Source organism: Hemibagrus wyckioides, linkage group LG25 (genome assembly GCF_019097595.1).
Source record: "Hemibagrus wyckioides isolate EC202008001 linkage group LG25, SWU_Hwy_1.0, whole genome shotgun sequence".
Taxonomy (NCBI): domain Eukaryota; kingdom Metazoa; phylum Chordata; class Actinopteri; order Siluriformes; family Bagridae; genus Hemibagrus; species Hemibagrus wyckioides.
The window spans coordinates 10,939,373-10,963,200 of NC_080734.1; the positions used below are offsets into that span (position 1 = coordinate 10,939,373).

A 23,828-nucleotide genomic window follows, 5' to 3' on the forward strand; every position below is an offset into this window, starting at 1 on the left:
AAACACCTGAAGTAAATCAAATTACACAGCCAAGGAGTTCAACAGCAGCGTCTCACTCGAGGCCTGAAAAACACTCTAAGCCCCAGAAGCTTCCAGAGTCCAGAGCTTTAACGAAGCAGAAATTCAGCCCGGGGGAACATCCAGCTGTTGATGGTGGATGCATTCTGATAGATGGAGTGTGGAAATGGAGAAAGGAGAGTGGTCAAGACATGCCTCCCACCTCTCCTTTTCTCAGCTACTGAAGCAGATGGCTGGCCACAGGTGTGGATGCATACAGCTCTTTCTCTCTCTCTCTCTCTCTCTCTCTCTCCCCCACTGAACAGCAGTTTCTTTCAGCCAGTGGCAAAAACATTTCAATGACCCCAGAAAATAATTTACATTACACTACACTGGATATAAACACACATAGGAGGCAATGTTATGATAATTTTTTTATAACAACTCCTGGTTTTATTAGCTTAAACATACACGTACCCGGCTTTAAAGCTGGTGTAGGTTCATAACTTTGCTCCATTTTGTAAACGTTTACGTGTTAATTAATGCCTGTCAGACTTGTGGAAGGTCAAAGTAAAAAGCCAAGGAGCATTAAGTTTATTTCAGGCTCTCCACTGAGAAACCAAATCACCTACAAGGCCTCAACCTCACCTTCCTCACATCCCCTGCTTTATGGCTCTTGTGCACAGTAATAAGCCAGAGGCTTCAAAGGCCTGGTGCTTAGCAGATTTTAATGTTCCTTTAACAACTTTTAAGAGCTTTTTAATGTTTTTTTTTAAAGGTTGGTCGTGGATGTATCAAATATTTTTGGCCTAACTTTCACTGAGAACAGGTTGTTTTGTTTAGCGAATGCTACAAAAGTACAGATATAGAGTCTCTCTTTCTCTCTCTCTCTCTCTCTCTCTCTCTCTCCCTCTCTCTCTCTCTCTTTCTTTCCTTTAAGAGCACATTCTACTTGATGTATAGATGTATAAGTATGTTATGGCCACACTTGCCCAAAAGCCACCATAGAGGCAGTCTTGGTGATGACATATGTATGTTCAACCCTGAAGATGTGCTGATGGATACTGTGGTTGGAGGGAAATAAGACATAAGGGCTCAGAGGATGAAGAAAACCTATCACAAATTACTTACACATTCTGTAATGATAGTGTAGGCGTCTGATTACCACTGATGAAACCTTTGCAAACTAGCTTTTTTCCCTGGAAGCCTATTAACAACTATATCCACTGTAATATTCTGCCCACACAAGCCCCAATTCCAGCTGACTCTGGGCCTGCTAACGTGGCTGGATTTCAGCCAGTATCTGATATCACTGTGGAAATGAGCAAAGTGGCTTTGACATGTATATAACTATCCACAGGTGGGAAGAACAAAATAATAATAAGAACAAATCAAAATAACTGTGTTCCTGTATTTAAGCATTTGTAACTTACTTGATGTTTACTGTTTTACTTTTACTTAAGAAAAATCTCAGCTTTTTCACGCTACACGCTACATTTCATTATAATCATACATTTTGAAATGGACTTTTTGGCTTCTCACAGCTTCAAGAAGTTTCACTAAATTCCTAACATATGCAAGAGTGAGACCTAAATCCCCATGACATTAATCTGTCTGTTGCTACGTTCACGTTTGTTTTGTGAGACGTAGTTATTTGCATTCAGGCAGCGTTGTCAGCATTATTATCATGCTAGCTAATGTTTCAGAGATTAGGAATAAATCTGTAGTTAGCCTTTAGCTATTTTTAGGACAACTAATTTACCTTCGATAAACAAAATCATTGTGTGATTTGAAGCCTTGTCATTGTCAAGTCTTTCTTGCAGATTATACTTTCCTACTTCAATTTGAGAGAAAACATTGCACAGAGTATTTATTTAGAGAATGTTTGCATTTCTATTTGAGTAATGAATTAGAGTACCATTATATCTGCAAGTATCTACAGTATTTATTTATATATTTAAAATCCGATTACTAAAATCCCATGTATTGTTCCTCTTCACCTTCTTCATCTTTTGAATAGATCTTTGGGTATCTATAGAGCACAGCTATGACGAAAGATGTCTCAGTCATATAACTTAAAGCAGTTTTATTTGGACGAGTAAAATGAAATCATCCCAAACTCTAAAAAAAAACGATTAAGTGTCTTCTCTGACTAAAAAGCTTGTCTAAGGTACTCATCTGAGTATTAATAGATAAGATTCCCTACACTCACTTTCTGAAGGAAAAAAAAGGTACAAAATCTGTACTCTTGTGGCTACCACCCCAGTGACAAGCAGTGGTACAGACTGATCCCTGTTGTGAAGCCACAGTGAAGTTTTTACAATAACACAGCTTAATAATGTACTGAGAGACATTCACTAGCCAAATATTTCCCAAAGGAACCTTGTATGTTTTATGAAAAATGCAAAGCCTGCCAGCTGAACAGACCCTTGCTCAACAACATGATTGCCTTTACGTTTTCTCTTCCACAGGATCACTGTGGAGAAAGATAAACTACCTGTCTGTTTTTTTTTCCTCATACAAAGATTCCATTGCTTCAATGCTTTGGGGGCAAAAAGCATTGAAGCATGATAGATTTTGGATTCATTAGTTACATAATTTGAGTTATTTAATTGTACAAAAGTATTTTAGGGGGGTAGATTAGGGTGACCTGCTCCTGCTATGTTTTTTAGGAAGACTGATAGACTTTGTTGTTTCCTCAGGGAGATTAAAAACAACAGAAAGTCACCCATATGTTGGGTAGATCAGCAGGCCAAATGTTGCTCTAAATTTATCTGATTTAAAAATCTGTGATTATTTCATTTCCTGAGATAAGGACTTTCTTGCTGTGTGCTCATTATAGTCTTTTCATCCTATGCTAATTTTGGAAAGACAAAACCCCTGGCTGGAGGGGACGACCTATTGTAGCCAGACTGGAAGTGGTTCAAATGCAAGCAGCCAAAATAAACTGGAATTGGCATATTATCAATGGAATCAAGAACAGCAAAGCAATATCCATAGCACAGAGCAATCACATTCCCATGCAAGCTTTTCTACAAAGAAGCAGCTGTTAAAAATTTGTCAAAATTTAGTTTAGAAAACGTACAGTAAACAGACGTTCTAAGGGTGTTTCAGAAAACATGAAGAAATCATCTAGCTATTTATTCTTTACATGCAGGAATTGTTCTTGGCCAACTACATTATCTATGTTAGTTAAACACACAGTTGTACAATAATGTGGTGGCTCCTGGTGTTCATGTTGCTGGGCTTCTGTTATTCTGTGTTCTGATCTTATCAGGTGGTCATGACTTTTTGGCCATTCGCATTTGGTTCCTATTTGAAAGTCTCATTGCACTGCAAGAACAGAGTCCATTAATTCACCCCAGATGATTCCCACTCAGGAAATTAGGGTCCGATTATAGTGATCCGAGGGAGCGGCCAGGGGTCTGTAACATGGAGGAGAGGAAAATGAATGGGGGGACTGGGAAAAAAAACTTGGAAAGCTGTTGAACAAATGTTTGTATCTTTTAGTGTATAGTTTGTTCTATGGTATACAGAAGGGTCTTCCACATGGCTGCTGCTGTTCTTTCTGTGTGGTGGATGTGAAGGAGAAAGCTGTTCCATGTGTATGACCTTTTCCACATGTGAGTTTGTCATGCCTGAATCATACGTTCAAAGTGCAATTTAGGGAAACTGTATTAAAATACTAGAGGAGAAAGGTTACTCCAATAATCCACACAGGATCTGCTCATTATGTATTCACTAGTCAATCTGAGGACTTTTATGGGACAAGGTTTAATAGAGACACCAGACAGCAGTAAAGCCCTGTTATGGTGAGGTATTTAAAAGTCACTTTTAAAGGAATACATGTTTTTAACCTTCTTGTTTTAAATGTGTGATTAGTAAATACAAGGATATCAGGAGGTTCATCATATTTTTTTCCAAAACAAAAATTTTAACTACAACTATTATATTTCACTGATAAGGATGGAAACGATGTTCTTGTTTATGCAACCAGATGTAATTCTGGTTAAACTTTCTATCCCTTCATCAGTACACAGTGATGTTTAGTTTAATTTAACAATTAACAGTGTCTTCCTATTCAGAAAATATCTCATCTCTGAAAGCAGAAATTATACAGAATTAAAGCTAAAATGACAAATGCCTTTTATTAAAGAATTAATTGTGCTATGAAAAATATCTGTTTCACATAGATCTTTATTGGCTGCTCCAACAACTGCCCTCAGTATACTGTTCCTTAGTACAGAGAAAGATCAAAATAAGCGATGAGCATATATACACACCACTGAGGAGTACTCCTTAATGCTTTCCTAAAGCACCTGCTCAGAAAAACACTAATGGCAAGAAATGACACAGTCCTACAATTTAACGCATGAAATAGGTTTATGATGATCAGAATTCCAACACTGAAATTTCTCTCATCAGTTTGGTTGCATCTAATCTTCGGTTACACACACACACACACAGACACACACACACATACACAAAGCTGTAGCCCAGTGTCCACACATTACAAAGAAATGTTTCATTTCTCCAAATGCCAGAAAATTCATTTTCCCCACCATATCTCCAAGCACTCTACTGTGGTGCCCCCCTGCTGAGGCATCTCCAGGCTTCATTTGCATAGCAGCAAGTAGATCTCATCTACTCCTCTCACACTTGTCTGCCACCTTCATCTAAACACATAATGAAATTGTCTCGGTTGTCTACCTGATTTAATGTTGTCCGACAACAGCCCAGTCAAAGAGAAATGCAAGGAGAAGGGTGCATGAGGTGAGCTATAAATGGATATATAAACGTCTTTTCCTCCCTTCTAACTGACAGGAGCTCTGGCATGATGTTGTACGTTCACTTTCACCTCAAATCACCTGCTCAAGTGTGGCATCACTGGCTTTGTGCTCACTCCTTCGCATGTATTATTAACCTTAAGACTGTTCCAAGGAGCATGTTTCCTACAAGCTAAGTTGGGAAGCTTGTGGCGGTGGAGGAAATGATTTGAAACTTTATACAGTTTTATAGGACTGACTCCATTCTTGGCCAACACTACACTTGGCATAGAGCACTGTATAGAACAATATGTGTTGCTCGTCTGCTTGGGAACTACACCCACACACTTTTTCCAGTCAATTCTCTCTAGGAAATCTTCTCACCATGTTCATTTGGGTTACTGTAGAGCAACAAGGTTAGATTCAATCCATAACGCCAATCCACCCAGTTAGTCCTACCTAAAATAGAGTCTAAACATGTTTGCTTTCTCTCCAGGTTTCGCTCGGTGGTTCACCAGTGTTCGTTGCACCGTACCGGGCCCTCCCTTCAGACATGGATGTGTAACAGTGCCTCAGGTTTGCAGTGGGTTTGTATTGTGATCCAGATATATTCTATGGCAAAGGAGGGAAGTTAAAAAGAGGCACATTGGGGCACAGCAGAAATCAATAGGCCTATTATTCTCGACGGTGCTTGCTCTGTCTCTCTTGCGCTGAAGTTCAGATTAGCAGGATCGAGCAGAATAGATGCCTCCCACCTCTAACTCTTGTTTTCTAAAGGGTCAATAAGGCTTAAATGTTTGCATCCAAATGCTACTTATGCAGGAGGAATGAGCACACCATTGCAGTGGACCCTACAAAGTTAATGAGACACGCACTGACCAATCCTGGCATTTTTAACAGCCTTGTCAATTGGAAACTTTAAATTCTTTTGAGGTTTGTGTAGGCAGACTAAACTTCATTCTGCTTGTTGCTGCTAAATCTCTTACATCAGTCTGTATGTTACTTCACTTTTTTTTCTTTCTTTTCTTCTATACTCCTTTTTTCCAGTTTGCTTGAGGTTAGATAATTATTTCAACGTCTTCTAGAGTTGGACCAACTAACGCATTTCAGTGTTACAGAGGTAAAATTGGTAACTGAAATGAACATTGCATTTCTCAACACCCACTCAGGCAGGAAAATGTAATTTCTTATTCATGTTTGCATTTTGTAGATTCAAATATCGTTCAGTTAATAATTCAGTGCAGTGTGAGAGTGTCTTGCATGTTAATTGTAGATGAGTAGAGGTTTACACATTTGAATTCTTTGGATTGTCATTTGATGAACCACAGGCAAAGAACAGCTCATTCCCAAACAGTGTAACAGTAATATTGAAGACTACACGCTTCAATATCTTTTTTGTTTACTTAAAAAAAATACACTAGCAAAAACTAGAGTTTAATGAAGCCTCCTTCCAATTTCTGGTTAATGGAAGTGAACGCTTCTCCAAGTATTTCATCGTGCCTAGCAAAATATGCATGACAGAAGACATTTTTTAATTGAAGAGAATTTTTAATACTCTCAAACACTCTGAGGCTGCAAAGAGAAGTTGATATGATTTGCTGCCTCCCCTGCAACATTGCACCGCTCTGTAGTAGAATTGCAGGACCTTCTTTACCTGCTTTTTGTGTCCTGCATTTTCCCCCAAGGGCCCAATTTAGTGTAGGGTCATTGCTTAGGGAAGGAGATTTACAAATGTTTAAGAGTGTAACAAGGACCAGCATGGATTCTTTCTAGCTAGCCCTCTTCATTTGGTATTTAGTAAAATAAAATCCTAGGACCAGGAGAATTTCCACAAGAAAACTCCACTGCCCTGTCATTAACCTATAGCTCTATACAGCTGTAGCCCTCATCTATCCATGATGGAGCTTGAGGACTGCAATCCAAGCACAATGGCAGCAAACACTGAGTGTAAAGCAGCAGAACCTCTTCAAACAGCCAGCCAGCATGGGAGCAGATCAGGGCCTCCAACAGCTGCCCTAAGCCCCATTCACTACTACTGAGCAAAAAAAAAAAATAGCTGTTCCTAATTCCAAAGGCTGCTTAATGTAAGCCTTTTTTCTAGGGCTATTTTCTTCTCTTCCTCACGTCTTCATTATCTTAGATCTTTTAAAGCAAAAACAGAGTGTGACTAAAATGCGTCTGTTATGCACCTTGAAACAAATATAATGTGCATGTGGAGCAGACAAGCTGGCAATGGATACAGCTCATGCAGCTGACATGTCTTCTGTTTCACTGCCTCCTTCATCCTGTCTCGAAACACGGCACTGCCCAGACACCTTTCAGTCATTAGAGTACTCCAGCACATATAAAAAAACTCTTTGATGGGGATCTTGATTTCCTGCTTCTTTTTTTTTTCTTCTCCAACTCAGCTGGATTTGGCCCCCACTGAGAGCAGAGCCCCCTGCATTCCCCAGCCATGTACCTACTGTACCAGCACACTTGTTACACCTAGCCCCACGCTGGCACACACACAAAGCAATTGGACATGCTCTATAAATTGTCACCCACATCCTTCCAGCCGAGGATGGAAAAACAAAATGGCAGGGGTTTAGCTCAGAGGGGGCACAACAACTGGAATGCATTCCACTTGAGGAATAGGGGGATATTCAATACATATCAGCAGCTGGAAGCTTTCAGAAAGACGTGTGTGTGTGTGTGTGTGTGTGTTTTCTTTAAAATGGAAGGAACCATAGGAGACATGCTTTGTCTGCCTAGTTTAAGTTTCAGACAAGTTTTACATTGAGGGCCACATAATATTTACATATCTGTACCAAGTGCATTAATTCAATATTATAATGCAGGAGTTCATCCAAGGTTCATTACTTACATTTTGTAGGTATGTTGTTTATGGAAAATTCTCAGACACTTCCAAGCATGTTATGTTTCCACCATGGTAGATATTCCGCATTGTGTCCAGCCCACCCAGAAATAACTTGTGCTTCTGCTTGGGCGTCTCTTGTTTACGGATTTTTTTTTTCCCAAACTAGTTACTGCTCCGAGACCAGCTCATGAAGAGATGGGTGGATCATTTATGGACCAGAACACATTCCACGAGTGGTAGAGATACAGCTGAGAATCTCAGACAGTTGCAGAATTTTGTGTCTCTCATGGAGTCTTTAGCAGACACATTCCCGTGCTTAGCTCGTGTGGGTAATTTTACCCTGCCTCTGTGTGGCATGCCACAGGCTAAAGCACGTTGGTGCCCAACATGACTTGACACGTTTTAATGATTTTTATGGCACAGGGTGGCATTCTAACAGGAAAATTGGACGACCCTTACACACACACCCCCACTTGCCACCCCCTCATGAAACATAGGAGTCTACAAACAAAAAATTTCACACTGATTAAAACCTCATTTCATTATTATTTTTTATTTCTGATAATACGTGTCAGGCATAAGAAACCCAGGCTTGTTATTTAATCCTTTTCTCATCTGACCTACAAGCTACAAAATGTGAACAGAGAGAAAACTCTTGTCTTTTATCTTCAAATGCATGCTTTTAATTATCTTTATAAACAGTAACAGGTGGTTTGGAGCAATGCAAAGAGATTGCAGTTTCTGTCCCCTCAACTGTCTCCTCATTATTATGCGAAAGAGAGTTATTTTTTTGTAATAGCTTTCTAACACCCAGACCCCGAGGGGTCAACTGGCTTTAACAGCCCATTTAAAAGGCAGCATGCTTTAATTCCAATTAAGCAGGTCAAATCCTGCTTCCTAGCTGCCTCTTCTTAGCGAGAATCTGAGTTTCATTCAAAACGCATGTACAGTATGTGTATAAAGGAGTCAAACACTCTTACAGCCACACACTCTGTGACCTCGTTTATTATTTATTGCAAAAAATATCAGTCTAGTAAGGAATCAGAGACAAAGTGTCAGCGTCAAATAAGCCCTGATATTATTTCAGCTAAGAAAACACAAAACACAGGTTCATACAGAAGTCACCGGTGTTGTCTTTAACCATCAGCTCCTTCACTATCCACCTTCCCTAATCTCCTGTGTAATAATTTAACAGGACTGTCCGAGGGAATTAATCGTCTCTAATAGACTGGTCGATAAGATGATGTACTGTACATTGTACCTCCCCTAAAACCTCTCTCAACCCATTCGTGCAGATGTAATGCTGCTGGTTTAACATGGATTTGTCAACCGCTCCGACTCAACCATCAATCTAACAGCAGTGGGCACTGCCTCTTATCAAGCAAACCCCCCCACACCCACCTTCCCTTCCCTCTGTGCATGAAAATTGAAAACAAGCCAGCACAAATAGTCTGGGTAAATTATTATGAATACTCATTCCTTGTTCTTGTTCTTTTCCACTATTAATCTGCTATGAATCATTACATCTTTCTTGCAAGAAAGCACATGTTTGGACATTTCAAATGTAGCAACAATTCACATGTCCTGGGTGTATTTTCTTACTATTATTACTTTTTAGGCCATTTCATGCAATACATATGTGAACATTTTGTGCAGTTTAAGACGTTTCAGTTCGCCACTAATTCAGAGTCTGGGGTTTAGTGAGATTTTAGACTTTAAGCTCAACTTGCAAAGACTTGTGTTGTGCGAATGTCTGAAATGAACATCAGTGCTGTGTATTTGCCATGAAAGTACACTCTTTCATAAATGTGCTTGCATTTTTTTGTGCTAAATTCAGCTAACAATGCTTCATTAGCAAATTGTTTTCAGAATATCACAGCTCCTTACTGTTAACTGTTAGCATGTCAACCGACCACCCCACCCCACTGCTACGCTCCCTCCACTGGCTTCCGGTAGCCGTCTGCATCAGATTTAACACGCTGACTTGCCTATAAAGCCAAAAATGGAACAGCACCTACTTACCTCAAAGAACTTGTCACACCCCACACTGCACCACGCTCCCTCCGATCCTCCAGCACTGCCCGACTGATCCGACCATTTCTCGTGGTACAAGAAAGACATGCATCAAGACTCTTCTCTGTTCTGACACCTAGGTGGTGGAATGAACTGCCCCTAGCTGTCCAAACAGCTAAGACACTGGCTGTCTTCAAACGACGTCTAAAGACCTACCTCTTCCTGAAGTACTAAAACTAGCACTTAAAAACACAACTTATCTATGTGCTTTTCTTACTATATTTCTCCTAGCAGAGTTTTAGACTGATGGTATTCTTAGTGCATGTCCCTACATCAGTTATCACATATTCATTAATAGAGACTTCAAAGCACTTCGGTAAATCACTCTGGATAAAACTGTCTGGCAAATGCAAATGGAAAAGAAATGTTAGTTTATGAATAACTTTGTGATTTCTAGTCTCAATATTGTAAAATCTGATCATAAAATAAATTCCACCAACACTTCCATTATTCATCAGATCCATCAGCAGGATCCAGTTCATGGGTGTGTGTATATATGAGCAAATTATACTTTAATAAATGCATAATTTGCAGTAAAATAATCAAAACCACTAGTATAGCAAGTACAGTAGACTATTTGATAATTATAAAAATGTCAAGCATTTATAAATTAAAAATGTCAGTAATTTATAGTACAATTTTCTGTATGGGTAGAAGTGTACAAATGCAGCATAAGACTTTTATTGTCTATAGCACTCTTTATGCACAACTCTGAATCTGAGAAAAATAATGTTGATCATCACTGAACAACTGCACACACAGGAACCTTGCACTGCAATATAGATAATAGGGTTTTGCGTGCAAATCCCAGGCTCAGATGTGGATCTTTATCAGCTCATTAGTCCTTTAGTTGAGTATTAGGTGCATTTGTGTACAAGAGGCACCATGAAGAGCTGCCCTGGATTCCGAGTCTTAGGGCAGAATAAATACTCAAAGGTGCTTAGAGAGCATTACACATTTTTAAGGTTATTATATCATTTCAAATAAACAATAAAGCATTCCCAGTACAGTGTTATTTATTTTAATAAGCTGTTATTCAGTGTGTCACTTCTTTTTCTTGTTTTGTTTATAGCAAATTTGCTCATTTGTTCAGGCTGGAAACCTGACTCACATGCATTTATATATGAAGCTTGAATTAATTCTGACCTATATACGCACTAAAGTGAAAAGAAACCATGCTATAAATAGTGATGATGCAACTATACAAGATGTTTCTACATGACTGTGACCTAAACAGCTTTATAAAAATCTGTCTTTTCAGTTGCAGCAACATCAGACAATAGTACATCTTATGCAACTTCACTGAAATTCATTTTCCCCCTGTTTACTTTGTTCCTCAGATATTAGAGAAATCTTTCAGATCTTGCTCAGATTTACTTCCTTTACTTTTTAGCCCTTAGTTCTGTACCGTTTTATGTAGCTCTGTGTCTTTATGTAGCACCAGGGTCCTGGAGGAACATTGTTTCATTTCACTATGTACTGCATCAGCTATATATGGTTGGAATGACAATAAACGCTTCTTGATTTGACTTAAGATCCTGGATATCCTGATGAATGTTTTCCTCGTTCCCACATACACAGCCTAGGTGTCTGGGATGAAAAAGATTAAATCAAGATAAATCATCTCAGCTCTTATTTATTACCTTTAAAGTGATATAGCAACCAACAAGAGCCAAGTGGGGAAAAAAAACAAATAGACTAATACGGTTTAGCTGGAAAAAAGAAAAAGAATAATCTTACAATAACCCCATTGCACAAGTGTGTAGACCTTTTTATCAGCAAGTGTAAAAAATTGGGCACCTCAGTGACATTATCAAGAGCAGGACGTCCCTCCAAAATTAATGAAAGAACAAAAAGGAAACTTATCAGAGAGGCTGTCAAGGGACCTACAACAACATTAAAGGAGCTGCAGGAATATCTGGTAAGTACTGGCCCCTCACTGCATGTCACACCAATCTCTCATACTCTTCATATTTATCGGCTATGGGGTAGGAGGGTTATACGAAAGCCCTTTCATATGGAAAAACACATCAGAGTAATCCTAAATCACCCCAAACCATGAGGAACAAATGATATGCTCAGTTTATACTGAAAAAGTAGAAGGTTTTGAGCCAAATTCTAAGATATTTTTGGTGCAAAACAAAAATAAGATAGCTTATCACCCAAAGAACAGCATAGCCACTGTGAAGCATGGTGGTGGTAGTATCATGCTATGAGGCTGTTTCTCTTCAAATGGAACTAGCGCTCTAGTCAAGATAGCAGAAATCATGGATAATTCCAAATACCTATCTATTTTAGCACAAAACCTGCAGGCCGTAGACAGTTAGACAGCTGTAGATGAAGAAAAATGAGATCTTCCAGTACGATAACAAAGCCAAGCAAAAATCCAAGTCAACAAAGGAATGGCTTCAGGAGAGTTTTAGATTGGTCCAATCAGAGTCCAGATCTAAATCCTATTGGAAACCTGTGGAATGATCTGAAGAGGGCTGGGCACCAGAGATCCTTTGGCAAATTCATAGATTTTGAGTACTTCTGTAGGGATGAGTGCAGCAAAATTCACCAGATCAAGATGTGCTAAGTTGGTAGACTCTTATTCAAGAAGACTGAGTGCTGTATTACAAGGAAACATGTGCATTAATAAAGTAATATTTCAGAGGTGTGCACATTCGTGTAACCAGATTATTGTTACACGAGATTTCTCCTACCTTCTTTTTTTTTCCACCTAAAACATTTCTATTTTTTCACTTGAATTTTATTGGTTGCTTTATTTATCACATTCTGTACCTCATAAAAACCTGCGAAGTGTGTAGACTTTTTATATCCACTGTAAGGGAAAACTGGGGATTGTCATATGCAAATAACGTTTAAGAAGGGACTAGTATGGGGGAGGTGGTGTTCACAGAGCTGAAGCCAACTCATCAACTGCACTAAAATCTCTGCATGTCATACGGCAATCCATGAGTTAGATACAGGATTGTTTGTACGTTATTCTGTGTGATCAAATATCTGCTTACATCTATGATTAACTTCGATGATTAAGGGTCATTGCCAAATATATTGAAATGATTGTAAGAATGTTATTTTTTAACATTACAGATGAATTTTCAAATACAATCACTAGCCCGGAAATCACCCAGTAAAACTAAACCTAAGCAAACCAGCATGACTTTAGGGTATTTATAAATTCTATGCGACACTATCCATATTACTTTTTCAATATCATTCCGAAACATTCTACAATGCTGAAGTGGCTTATTTTCTTTTGGGTCATTTCTCTAGGCAGCTTTTCAAAGAACAAACACCAGAGAATGAAGTGCTCCACAAATGATGCTTTAGGCTGAAGCTTGTGTCACCTAGACTCTCCTGGAGGTTTCAATTTCTTTAGGTTCCTCTGTACTTCTAATAAGAGCCTTTCTGTAATGGGTAAGATTAATCCCTGCCTCCTTGCCACTACAGACAGGGTGGAGGGGTTTTGTCGTGTAATGGCTGCCATCCATCATTTAGGTCTATGCTTCATGTCAATGGCTGTGAGGTAATGCTACTAGTCTAGCTGAGGAAATGGCTCAGAGAGCACTGGGACTCAAAATCATTGGGTGATTTGGTTGAACTGGCCTGTGGAAAAATAAGGATGTATGTATCTTTTCTTTTTTTAATTTTCAAAAAGAAATCAAACAAAGCAGCTTGCTATGCCTCACACTTGGATATGTTAAAGAAATAAATAGGCGACATGTTTTGACTGCCCAGAGCATGGACGCATGTTCTTTGCATGTTTCTTCGTTCTGATGTTAAACAACCACAGACTGTATTCTTTGAATTCTCTGAAATAGTCCCGATGACAAAAATCTCCTCTTCGCCTAAAAACATGTGCTGCACAGGAAGGTTAAAAATATATTCTTTTGGAGATCAGGAAACAGGAAATTGGATTACAGGCTTGCTATGGTTCACTTTATGACATGCAAACCGTAGGAATAACGTGGAAAGGAAGTCGCTAGCTCCACCCCCCACCCCTCGCTACCCCCACCCTGCTTCAGGATAAGCTTCACCAGCAAATTATGGAGGGTTACAGAAGAGGAAATGTTCTGAAGCTCAGTATGTATTACAGAGAGAGGTCTACTTCTAACTATGCAACATAAATAACAGCGGACACCGGTAAAATGTACTTTCTCCATTTAAATGCCATTTGGAGATAACACAAAAGGAGAGAATGACTGACATTTGGGGAAAATTGGGAGGAGACACTTAAAAGACACTCTGATATGGAGAGCTGGAAAATAGTGGTCTATATGTGCATATTTTACAGCCTTGAACTAGCAAACCAATATTCCATTTCAGTTTATCAGCTTTTCCTGATGGCCTGTTATACCATTACAACTGCAGGAGAACTAGGAAAGAATTTGATTGCGTGACTTCTTAAGACATTTGTGGGTTGTTGTTTTTTGTTTTGTTTTTTTTTGTTTTTTCAAATGTTCTGCTTTGGATTGTTTTTATTCAGTTTAGGACAATCAACAATTTAAAGCTTCACAAGCTGTATATAACCAGTTCCACAAAACTCTGCTGTGTTCTGCAGGAAGAACCTTGAGATCTCTGAGGATCTGCATGAAGAACCTTGAGATCTCTGAGACTCTGTGTGAAGAATCTTGAGATCTCTGAGGATCTGCATGAAGAATCTTGAGATCCCTGAGGATCTGCAAGAATAACCTTGAGATCTCTGAGGCTCTGTGTGAAGAGACTTGAGATCTCTGAGGCTCTGCATGAAGACACTTGAGATATCTGAGGCTCTGCATAAAGAACCTTGAGATCTCTGAGGATCTGCATAAAGAACCTTGAGATCTCTGAGTCTCTGTGTGAAGAAACTTGAGATCTCTGAGGCTCTGCATAAAGAACCTTGAGATCTCTGAGGCTCTGCATGAAGAACCTTGAGATCTCTGAGGCTCTGCATGAAGAACCTTGAGATCTCTGAGGATCTGAAAGAATAACCTTGAGATCTCTGAGGCTCTGTGTGAAGAGACTTGAGATCTCTGAGGCTCTGCATGAAGACACTTGAGATCTCTGAGGCTCTGCATAAAGAACCTTGAGATCTCTGAGGATCTGCATAAAGAACCTTGAGATCTCTGAGTCTCTGTGTGAAGAAACTTGAGATCTCTGAGGCTCTGCATAAAGAACCTTGAGATCTCTGAGGCTCTGCATGAAGAACCTTGAGATCTCTGAGGCTCTGCATGAAGAACCTTGAGATCTCTGAGGTTCTGCATGAACAACCTTAAGATATCTGTGGATCTGCATGAAGAAACTTGAGATTTCTGAGTTTTCATAACGAAGGCACAAAGGCACCGATCAGCTCTCTAGATCACACCACAGCTACCAACAAGAGTGAAAGTTAGCATATGTTTCCTCTAAAACACATGAAGCAAGTGTAGCTCAGAGGAAAGAGTTATCTGCCATCTTCCACATATATATGATTACAGAGGCATGTGTTTGGCTCGTGTTGCTGTGATTGACAGGGAACAGAGAGTATTATCACATGCACAGAGCATGGCCTGGGTATCTCCTGATCAATGCTATTCTGTTGACCTAATTTTAAAAAATGAACAAATTGTACTAAACAAAGGTTATATATTTGCATTTGACTTGATTTCATACAAATGTATTGCCTACAAAACTCAACCTTAACATATATTACAGTTCATAACATTTCATACAAATCTATCATACCTAAACTGCAAAGAATTTGCCCTGAAGTGTGAGAGCTGGTAAAAAAGAAGAAGAAGATTTCTAGTTCTAATTCTAACATTGCTTTAAAGTGCTGTCAACTTTTAATTAAGATTTTAATTAATATAATTGGAGAGCGCCTGGCCTATCTAGAGAGAAAAAAAATGGTGAGAGATGTTTAAACAAATGTTTAAAAAAAAAAAGCCCTCAGAATTTCATTGCAAAATAAATCTTGGACAAAGGTCACATGTTAATTATAAAGATTAAGTCGTTGAAGCTGGATTATGGTTATAAACTGTCCAGATAAAGAAGAAGAATCCATCAGAGCTGTAGAATGGTTACCTTCAATTTGATCAATACTGACTTAGAATTCAAGTACCAGCTCAACAATATATATATAAATATACTGCATGAATATTAATAATATAATCCAGTATAATTATGCTATCTTAAAATGACCGACGTCTATACAAACAAAATGGCTAAAGCAGTACAGAATAGCGTTAATGAATGGCACATAACGCCATAACATCTTTTGCATAATTGTAATATGTCAGTAATATGTCAGTATCCTTATGAAAAAAACATGGTAATCAGATCTCAAGCTCATGCTTCCCTCCTTCCCCTCCCCCTCCCCCTCCCCTTGCTCTCAACACTGAGCCTCAGTCTGGTTCATCAGGTTCAATTCAGGCTCATTAGAGCCAGTCGATGGGAGTGCCAGTCCCTGCAGTTGGGGGAAGGAAAGTCCTGCTGGTGCCTCTTTTTTTGCATCTACTCATATCTATCTATCTATCTATCTATCTATCTATCTATCTATCTATCTATCTATCTATCTATCTATCTATCTATCTATCTATCTATCTATCTATCTATCTATCTATCTATCTATCTATCTATCTATCTGTCTGTCTGTCTGTCTGTCTGTCTGTCTGTCTGTCTGTCTGTATCTATATTAAAAGAATTTCTTACAAAATATTGCAGATAGGGTCCAAAGCAGGATTTCACACACTTCTCGGGGAAATCACACACTTCTCTCCTTATCTAGAAATGTCAGCGCCACAATTCTGACAGTATCATAGTTTCTACTTCTTAGAGACGTAACTGAGTATTAATTCTTTTTGACTGAACAGAGAATTTGTTCTTAACTGGAACAAATGAACCTATTTTTTTGTGCAATCTTGTGCAAGAGGGAGGTTTTAAACAATAGTGATGTGGGTTTGAGGAAAAGTTCATTAGCATGATACAGATAGGCAGCACTGTACAAACTAGCCTAAAATTCAACAAATCCACCACTCTATAGCTCACGCAGACCAGGTGTGGTGCCCTGGGCAACATATCTCTGATTAATAAAAATAAATAAATAAATAAATACATTAAAAAATAATAATAATAATAATAATAATAATAATAAAATATTAATGAAAATTAGCTAATTTGTTTAAAATGTATATAAATATAATAACTCATACATTTACTGTAGACATTTTTGGTCTTCTGCATTGTTATTAAAGGAAAATATTCTTTCACACCTGCATTAAAAGGTAATTGTATCGAAAACTTTAGACTAGCAGCAGAACTATAAGTGTGTCCCAGCTTCATAACAGATTCAAAACATGTCTGGTGAATCGTTCTGATCATTCTAAAATAAATATTAAAAAGAAGATCTCTTAGAGAGGGCAGCATGGTGAAGTAGCTGAGGTTGGAGAACTGTACAGGGGTTGAATAAAGGCAATGTTTTGCAAATTGATACTTGTTCTTAATAAAGAAAGAAAAAATATCATTTTGTTTCCGTGAAGCCCTGTTTCATTTTCAATGTTTTTCCAAGAATATTGTGGTAGGGCTAACTTCTGAGCAACATCTGATTAAAACCACGCCCACGTCCAAATCCAAACACAGCTAGAGAGAATATTTGATGCAATTAACAGATGCAATTAACATCATTGCGTTAACCTTGATGTAGAGCTGAAGTGGGGAGGCTTGTGGGACCTGTTTAAAATTCTGATTTATTCCACTATATTCCACTGTCACATTCAATTGCACGAACGTTTGCGTGTGTGTTCAGTAAACTGAAGAAGTGTGAATTCTCTGGATGGATGCTGAGAGGTGCATCTGATAAACTCGGAGTTGTGGATAGAGTTACCTGCAGGTTGCTCTGAAGGAGTGTGCTGCATGTTTGGTGTGCTCCTGTTCAAGCTCCTTCCTCTCTCCAGGCACCAGGTAATTAACTGGAATGTCAACATGAGATGAACTGGGGTGAAATAATAGCTTCTTTTATCTACAAGCTGTGATCATTATCTTTGTATTTTTCTTTTTCTACCCATCTCCACAGCTTCCTCCCACTGCCTGCGCCCTCCACGCCATTGTCTTATTTGTTCAAAATTGATGACATCCTCTACTTACCTTTAAATTAGCCTGCCCTAAGGGTGGAGTGCTCTGAAGAGGCTTGCGGAGGAGAGAGAACTTCAATTTTCGAGGACAAAGAGCAATTTGTGAGTAAGCCTCTGACAGCTTACTAATTCAACACTTCAGGAAGGGATGAGTTCAAATGCACTGTAAATACTGTCTGGAAAAGAAAAAAAGAATCTTACGTCAGAAGGTACTTTTTTTTTTAAATATACGTAACTTTCCATTTTCCAGGAATTTAGCCACAAAATAGGATCCATACAATAAATATGGCATTAAATAAAGCACTGATGATTGTTCATATATATTGTACAAATATATTGCATATTATACAGATTGTATATATAGGTTTTGTAATTTATTATATATAAAATAGAATATATATTAATATTTTTTTTACTTTCTAATGAAATAACATATAAATAACCATAGTGACCATAATACACATTAAACTTAATACACACATAATACACATGAAACTGCTAAAGAGCTTTTTTATCTTCAACATAATTATTTAAAAAATAGTTTCCATAACCAATTAATTTTAGATTTCTTACTTATGCCACATGTACCAAGAGAGTGACAAGCTACAGTACTGATAAATTATGTGAACTGCCAATTCTAATATGATGCTGTATGACCATTTGTTTCTAGACAATCAGAAACACAAAGAAAGCTGGAGTTTTAAAGTATCTTCCACTTCCAGCTGTAAACTGAACAGGTAGAGGATGGATGGCTCTTGCACAACCTTGCCATAAGGTCTTGCACAGTGGTGGATAACTACATCTCATCATCAGGCTGAGCGAAAAAACATATTAAAGCCATTACACTCACAGCATCTCTTTCCACGGCTAAGCAGCACGCAGTGAAATAGTACTAACTCTCATAAAGGAAAACTATTAGAAACACAGTGCAGATGCAGTTTTACTTTTACACAGTGGACGTTATGGGATGAAATGCCTTTGCTGGGGAGTAATAAACTTACTAGGGGTTTTGGCTAAACATTTGTTTGAATATAATGTTATATGTAGTATGTGGTACAAAATGTGCAAACATGACTGATATAAGTGGGATGCAAGTGGATGTCATCCACTTTTTCTGAACCGATTATCCTACATAGGGTCATGTGGAGCTCAGAGACTATCCAGGGGACTCAGGAGACAAGGCGGGGGACACACTGGACATGTTTCCAGTCCATCACAGTGCACAATCACACACTAAAGATAATTTAGAGATGCCAGTTAGCCTACAACACATGTCTTAAGCCAATGGGAGGAAACCAGAGTACCCAGAGGAAACCCCTAAAGCACATGGAGAACATGCAAACTCCACACTAGGTAGGAACAGAACCCCTAACCCCCCTTAGGTGTGAGTCAACCATGCTAACCACTAAGCCACTCATCCCCCTGGATGACATTTACATGGTAAATAAAATTGCAACAAAAAAAATAAAATCAGTGCTTTGTAAATTGCTTTGTCAGTTTGTAATTGCATTCATGTTTAAGATTTATACACCGAGCTGTATTGGACATATCAGGAGTTCTTCACGTCCAACTGCACTTAGGAGCAGTGCTAAGTACACCTGCTTCAGTGGGGGTTATGCATAAATGCACATTCCTCATGAATAATGAAGTGAACTGTTTAACGGTGCAGCATGTGAAGCAAACACTCTGGAGCTATAAGAGCTGTAGGCTTTTTCTTTAAAGTTTCAATAAGCAGGGGTACAGCACACAGCACTGTTAAAATCTCAAATGTTAGTTGTCAGAATGTGTTGATTCGTGGCTCTGACACCAATTCTAGCTGCAGGGCAAATCACGGCTTTATGTTAATGCGCTCATTCAAAAATATTATCGTTTCTACAGTAACAGCTAACTCTCAGGGATTTATATGGTGAATGATTCACACATCATCTAAGCTTAATAATAAAAATGTTATATAAAATAGGAATATGTGATAGTGGGAATCTTTCTATAAGAAGTAATCATTTAACGTTAATGTAAAAAAGTCATAATTTGTAACAGTTCATTCTTTTGTTGCAGAAAGCTCTTGAATATTTGTGAGTTCTGGTTACTCTGTAACATGACAAGTTTGTCTGATTAATGCTTAATATTCTATCTTATTAACTTCAAATGAGAGAGAGAGAGAGAGAGAGAGAGCAGATGTGGAAAAACAGCTGTGTATAAGTAGTCATATAAAAGTGAAAACTGGAACTAACTTGTTTTGCTGACATTCCATAACAGTTTAATGTATACTATAAACAGATTTTTAAAAAAGTATGAAGTGACAAAGCATTGTAATGGGGACACAGTGATATAGTATTTAACGCATTATCACCTTGGGGGTTGGGGTTTGATTCCCATCTCCACCCTGCAAGCAGTAGTTGTGCCTGTGCTTCAGGGCTTTCCTCTGGGTACTCCAGTTTCCTCCCCCAGCTATGTAGGCTGACTGGCATCTCCACATTGTCTGTAGTGTGTGAATGTATGAGTACGTGTGTGTGAGTGGGCCCTGTGTCCAGTTGCCACCCAGTCCAGGGTACCCTCTGCCTTGTGCCCTGAGTCCCCTGAGATAAACTCCAGGTCCCCTGTGATTCTGTTGTTGGATAAATGATACAGGAAATGGCTGGATGGAAAAAAAAAAACCCAGTGGTATAAGATGAATGATTCAGTACATGCTATTATTGTAAAATAATTAACTTCAGAGTAATAACAGCATCACACCACCATGTAATTGACTATTTTCCTAAAACAGCATGCCCATTTGTGTTTTATTTCTTAGCCATAATTTTAATACTTGTACTTTATATTTAATACTGTTTTGTCTACTTAAGACATTACAAGACATTTGGCTGATGCCCTTATCCAGAGCGACTTACAGTTTTATCTCAACTCAGCAATTGAGGGTGGGTTAAGGGCCTTGATCAGGAGGCCCAGCAGTTTCAGCTTAATGGTGCTGGGATTTGAACTTACACCCAGTCTATTATGAACATCAGACTGACTTGCTAGCAAACTGCACTGTAAAGTTTTTTCATGCAGCTGCACTTAGTAAACTGAACTTCTTTTTTTTTCTTATTCCTGCAAGATGACTATCCAAAAAATATGAACACTGAGCCAAGTCTTTCATCTTATCTTTCGCCATCACATTTTTCTGCAGTCGAATCATACTGGCTTCAGTCATTAAGCCCAAACATACTACAGCGCCAGTCGTGACTAGCTCCTCAGCAACCAAAACTGTCCATACCGTGATCCAAACAGGACAGGCCATATAGATGATATAATATAACAACACAGTTGCGGATCGTCCATCTTGCCCTTTGCCAACCCACACATATGAAATGTAGAATGTAGAGATATGGCATCTAATAGGCTTCGGTAAATCAATAATTTTGAAAAGGGCACATAAGCACATGCAAGTCGATGTCCACTCTGCTCTTTCTGCCAGTGTCAGAGAGTTGAAAAAAGAGCTCCCTCCCGCAGGCAGGGCAATCCATCAACACAGGACCTGGCCTTCAGACTAAACACACTCTCATTATAGCAGGTCAGGGCCTCCAAAAGCCTCTGCATACATGTTTACTATTACCACACAAATGACCAAACAAGTGTGCTATCACAGGAAGACAACAAACAACGACTACCGTACTGAACACATGCTATGTGGTAGTTCAACTAACAGTGCAGTGATGGCCAGTTACAGCTTAGCTGATTGATGAAAAAGAAATACTTTCGACATTTCTTAAGCAAGCACAAGACATAAGCAGTCATGGGTTCCTCTGAGGCAATAGTGCTACTTGGCTGAATTTCGGATTATATTTACTTCAGGAAAGACTGTAAATGAGCTGTAGACATGCCTGCATACCATAAACCGGATATGCAATCAAAAACTTGTAACATTTCTACTACATGGTCCCAGATAAACTTTTAGGTTAGCAGAACGTTATGGTTCTGGGTAGCTTGTAAAAACGTTTAATCTGGTCCTACCTACATTGGTCCTACCATGCTCCTGAAACATTTAATCTGTAAATAAATTACCACCATGTGCCACCATTTTTGTTTATCTAGCAACAGTGTGTGAGCAACATTTTTATTACATGCTAGAGCGTTTTTGTAATGTTACAGCTTAACCTTCTTATAACCTGTTGCTTTACTGAAAGATCTGATAACATTTCCTGTTGAATGGGTTTTAGATTAATTCTCCCCAAGCTTTATGTTCAGGACAGAAAAGGACCTTATACTAAAGTGAACCTCAGATCTTTTCAAGCCAGTGATAAATATTTGCCACAGTTATGTTTATATGAAATAAAGTAGTAGTAGAAGTAGTATGTTGTAATGTATGTGGAGAGACCAGACATGAGCACCGGCAAAGGAGCCATGATTTTTAAAAAAATGATGCAAAAGGCTTACACAACTCACTCTACTTTATACACAGAGGTGTTTGCATGGTTTTAGAGAATAGTGGTGGATAACCAGCACCAGCGAGTGTGTGTGTGTGCAGACAAACACTCACCAGAGTGTTAAGGACACCTTGTTTATGTTCTCGTCAAGAGGCAGCAGGGATTCAGATGTTCAAAGTTGGGGGGACATGGAATCATTACAGTATGTATTGCACTTCTGAGGCTGCTTATCTAACCCTGATAACAACACTCTTCTCCTCAGCCATGCTATTTCAAATAGAGAAAGTGAAGTAATGGAAAAACAGAGGAGTTCGTAACCAAAGACACATTTGGTTGGGGATTTATATGTGCAATGCAGTGTTTTTTTAGTTGCATTTCTTTAATGAAATCGTTTTAAAAGACACTGAAAAAAAATTAATGAGAAGAAACCAACAATGTACTTTCCACTTACAGTTTAAAAGCACCACGGTTGTTAGGTAAGTGACATCTTTAAGCCAACCCTATAAGCCCCAGTAAAATCTTTGCAACTGCTTATTCACACAGATTTACAGCCCCCAGAAACAAAAGTGTGACATAACACCCACAACAGGCCATTTGCATACCTGCTGAACTGTGCTTTGAGTTCACACGTCTAACGGTGGCCATTAGCTGAGCCATGTCCCCCCAGACCAAAGCTGGCTGGCGCATTCCTAATCAATGGCCAGGATGTAGCCCAAGTTAACTCATTTATGTGAATGTGGCTCTCCACTCAAACTGAACGGCTACCTCTGAAAGTGTGACAATTGTTTTCTACGGTTTGCACTTGAAGGTAAAAGGTGAAGAAATTACAAAAAAAAAAAAACATTCCAAAGCAATTCATGTGTCAGTGAAATAATCAGAGATATGTCTGAAATGAGAAATTTTATTAGTGAGTGTGGCTGCCACGGTGCTTTGGCCCTGCAGTTACCTAATCCGAATTTAGCCTTTTGTGAGCTGACAAGATTGAAGGAATATCGAACACACCAGTCTGGGGGCCATTCAGAAGGAATACATTCCTTCATCTTCAATATCAGATAGTGGATAGTCAGGGCTGCCTATCGATCCTTTCCTTCTGTGCTGCTGTGGGGGGAGCAGTAGCGCCCAGTCTTTGGACGATAAGCACCAGCCAGGAGATGAGTCATTCCCATCTGGAGGGCTCTCTTTCTTTCAATGTCTCTCTTCTTTTTCTGTCTCACACTTTCAATCTATCATTCTGTCTGTTTCTTTCTTTCCTTCTCTCTCTGATAGGTATGTTATAAAAGTGGCATCTAATTTACTGTTACACAGCAGTACTCAGAGGAGGAGGCTATAATTGATGGGGGTAGGGGTGCAGCAGGAGACACTTAATGTGATAATAAGAATTCTCAATACTCAACCCCAAAACCATCGTGCAGCTACACGTTGCAGTATACTAGTTAATACCATTTCTCAATTAAATTCTTTCACGATGACAGAAAATCTGATCTAAATCAACCAACCAAGAAATGAAATAAATCTTATTGTAGACGTGCAGATCGCTGACAGGTGGTCGCTCTGAAGCAGCTGATCTTTAGCCACCTCAGCAGTCGGTCAGTGATGTGGGCCAGTAGCAGCGTGTCGTGCCGGTGGAAATTAATCT

The 23,828-nt window shown here is 38.8% G+C and overlaps 1 long non-coding RNA gene across 1 annotated transcript in view; it reads right to left on the bottom strand.

Moving 5' to 3' along the window:
* Positions 1-20,418, bottom strand: part of LOC131345700 (uncharacterized) — a 47,704-nt gene extending 27,286 nt beyond the window's left edge. The window contains exons 1-3 of the long non-coding RNA XR_009203519.1: positions 20,140-20,418; positions 17,803-17,965; positions 17,543-17,627 (exon numbers count right to left, since the gene is read on the bottom strand). This is a non-coding gene — a long non-coding RNA (uncharacterized LOC131345700). The remainder of the gene's footprint in view (positions 1-17,542; positions 17,628-17,802; positions 17,966-20,139) is intronic.
* Positions 20,419-23,828: the final 3,410 nt, after the last annotated feature.